Genomic DNA, 3,787 nt, shown 5'->3' with positions numbered 1-3,787 from the left:
AAATTTAATTTGATTAAAATATACACCCAGCCAAATATCTACATCTTATCTATTAATTTTCATATTTATTATCATTGGGATATATTGATTTTAGTAATGCATAATCCAATAAATTTATGAATATTATGGCCCAAAATAAAAGTTGTAAATGAAGCCCAGTTTATAACTGTTTATTCCGGGAAAAAAAAAACGTTTATCCAAAAAAAAAGTAACCACTTTTTTTCCTATCTCTCTCTCTCTCTCTCTCTCTCTCTTATCTCTGCTTCGATATTCATCAGTAAAAAAAAGGGATCGAAGAATCACATCCACTGAAAGCTATTTTCTGTTTATCAACTTCATCGACTCAACTATTTTTTAAATCCATCGATCTATTCTCAGAAAGGTTAGACTGGTTAATTTTTTTTTGGATTCAGTTGAAAGGATTAATTTTTGAAGACCTAAAAACTTTAATTGTTTATTTCTTATGTCGATAGATTTCTGTTTCCATGAGTAGATCGGCCATCACGTTTCGACTTTGGAGACATCATATTGAAAAGTCAAAATCTTCATTGATAGAAGATAATCACGTCCACGAAGACAGGTTCTCGTGCTAGAAAGAGTCCTTCAGGGTTTGTCCTTGATTCCGTTTCTATCAAAAAAAATTATGCTTCCAGTCATATGCTTATTACGATTAGTTTTGTCTAATCTACAATATTTGTTTTTATTTTTCAGAGACCAGCTAAGGTATGGAATACCAAGACCCTTGACTCGGAAAGACAGATCACGGCTTCAGTTTTTAAAACAGGGATAAATCGTCTGCAATCCTTTGATCGGTGAAGGTATGGTAAAAGCTCTCCTTTGGTTTGTTTAGAAGGCTGATTTTAATTTACTCTCAGTAACAGGATGGAATGACTTGATTGTCTCAGTTCTATTTAAGTGGTAGATTTAAAAATATTATTGTTCAGAGCATATAGGATATTTGAAATCAGATACACTTTACAGGCGGGAAGTAATAGTAGACCAACTAATCCGTTATGGAGAAATAGATGGACAGTCATCATAAGTGATAAGAGAAGCTCACACTGAGTACGGAGACAAAGACAGAGAGATGAGATTAACTTTTGACATCACAGAGCATAGGGAGCGAAGACCAATGAGTAAGTCAACCACCCTGACGATCAACATACTTATAAAACGGTTAGTAATTACTTATCTATAATAACTAAATCATAAGTTGAAAGCAATGTAAAAATATTTAGCCTAACTTAGATTATGAAAGAAATATGTATATGTATATGAATAAAATCGAATTATATATTACCTATGAGGAAATTTGGTTTAGAGTTCCATTTTGAATTTCTTCATACTTGGCAAGAGATGGTAAATGTCTTTCATCCGCTAAATCAGAACCCGAAAACACAGCATCATCTGCTATTGTCATCCTGTACTTATGCTGTGTTGTTCGGTACTGACCACCAGCTGCAGTTACGGATACGTTTTGAACAACTCCCCATTTATCAATGAGTAAAACACGTTGAACCGGTACATGAGACTTGGTTTGCAGGAAGCATGGATCTTGTTTCCCTAAAAAACACAAGAATATATTAGATTCAAAGGAACATAAGTAATGTTAAAAGAGAAGAAATGGTGTAGATGAAAAGTTACCCATTGGTCTGCTAAAACCATCTCAAAGCTATCACCTCCGAAAGATGTGTGTTGCTTCCATGAATGTAAACATTTCACTTGAACTCTCCAACTGTTTTTGAAAGGTCTTAGTTTTGTGAAAGGAGTATAAGCAGTCACGATAGACATGTTTAGGATTTAGTTTTTTTTTTTTTTGATATGTTTGTGACGTTAGATGAAGTGTATATATATATATATAGTTGTGATTGGAAAAAGTAATAAAAGATTTTGTTAGTTGTGAGCTACGTGAAAAATCTTACAAAATTTATGACTGTAATATTAATTAATATTCTTTTCTTATTTTTGATATCATATAACAAAGAGAATATACTTTTTGACGATAAGCATGATGTGTGTTGCAAGAATTAAAATCAGAATATGCGGATTGTGGTAGTTATGAAGAAATTGTGCGTAGAAATAGGAATAAAAATAATGTTGTTTTGTTTTGGAAAAGGAATATTTTGTTAAGATATTTTTTATGTAATTTTAATTGTGTATAAGCAGAAATTGTTTTGAATTTTTTTGTTTCGAATATGGATAGATTAAATCTTGTGTTTTTTTAATGGTACTGGCATTAAATCTTTTGTCGGACGTGATGTGAATTCGGTATTCGGTTTGAAGGTTGAATAATATAATTGTGATTATGATATGGGCCATAAGGTTTCATAAGCCCAACACATTCATTCAATTCCAAAATAAATGAGTCAGTACAAAACGGCATAGTTTTATGGCAGTGGCGTGGCTATGTAATTATTGAAGAAAACTGAGGGTTATTTTTTTTTTATACTTCAGTGTTAATAGATTATTAGATATTACAAAATAAAGGTTAGGTCCACAAATGCAGATCAAACAAAAATGCAGACCAAGCAGAACAAATGCAAATCAAGCAGATCAATCTAGTATAATAAAAATGTTGTATTTTTTAAATGAAAAATAAATATATAAACAAAATGCAACTTATTGTAAATAAGTAATATATATCATGTTGAAAAAATAACAATAAATATCATCATTCTAATAAATATACTGAAATTATAAATTATATGAAATTTCATCACAATTACAAAAATTATAAAGAAGATTTTTGTTTTGCTCTTATTGTTTGTATCTTTATTCGATTTGGTTCAACTATATAACTAATATTATCAATTTTATATATGTTACTGTCTAAAAAAATCTTCATTTGAAACTTTAAAATATAAAAATGCATACATGTATATTTAAGAACAAAAAAATACGTTTGGTATTTTATTGATATTAAGTAACTATAAATAACATATAACATTTAGAACTATATGCAATTAAAATATAAATGATCAAATATGAAAGTATATGCATAAATTTATTAAACTAATTTATATGAAAATGTTTATTACTGTTGGAATATATAATACATGATTTTTATTGATCACAAATTTTAAAGGGATACAAAAATAACATGTATAACAAACTGCAACTATTTTATAAGAAAATATGAATATAAAACCTTAATATTTATTATTTTATGCATCACTATTTATTGCAAATAAATTGTATTAAAGTTGTAATATGTAAAGAAAAAATATACCATTTTATAAACCATTTCATAGAAAATAAGATATAAATAATACAATACATATTTTATATATTAATTTTATAAATAATTTTCAAAAATTAAGTTATAATATAAAATGAAAATGGTCTAAATACTAACAATAATTATGAAAGGTTTGGTGTTGTGTTTGAAAATAAATGAAATGGGATAAATAAACTATTTATAAAAAACAAGGAAAAAAACTACATGATTGGCCATCTGCATTTCTCCCACCTCTTTTTTTTTACTTTTTGCAGATCAATAAATCTCTTTTGTAATAAAAATCTTCATGCATATTGTAATGCATATTAATGATCTGCATTTAGAAAGGTGAATGGACAAAAAATGCAGTACAACCTGCAAAATAAATGGCCTGCAATTATTCTGCATTGACATGTTTCACATTCAAAGCCATTGTCTTTTTTTTATTATTAATATAGATATACGGGCCGAGCCGAAGAACCCTATAAGTCAAAACAAAAGTCTATGCATATCCAAAACATTTAATTTCAATACCTTTGCGGGTCGGGCTATTTAAAACTTACTTCGGGC

The 3,787-nt window shown here is 28.5% G+C and overlaps 1 long non-coding RNA gene across 5 annotated transcripts; it reads left to right on the top strand.

Annotated features, from left to right (window-relative positions):
• Positions 1–219: 219 nt before the first annotated feature.
• LOC106313157 lies at positions 220–1,547 on the top strand. Of its 5 annotated transcripts, none has more exons than XR_001264310.1 (5): positions 220–382; positions 474–608; positions 712–818; positions 982–1,176; positions 1,459–1,547. It is a non-coding gene; the product is annotated as an uncharacterized LOC106313157 (long non-coding RNA). The 5 variants fall into 5 exon arrangements; XR_001264314.1 differs by having other exon boundaries at positions 982–1,136; positions 1,459–1,546; XR_001264309.1 differs by having other exon boundaries at positions 1,387–1,476.
• Positions 1,548–3,787: the final 2,240 nt, after the last annotated feature.

This window comes from Brassica oleracea, chromosome C1 (genome assembly GCF_000695525.1).
Source record: "Brassica oleracea var. oleracea cultivar TO1000 chromosome C1, BOL, whole genome shotgun sequence".
In the NCBI taxonomy this organism is placed as follows: domain Eukaryota; kingdom Viridiplantae; phylum Streptophyta; class Magnoliopsida; order Brassicales; family Brassicaceae; genus Brassica; species Brassica oleracea.
Note: the sequence above shows the minus strand (reverse complement) of the source record. Positions and strands in the feature narration are given on the sequence as shown.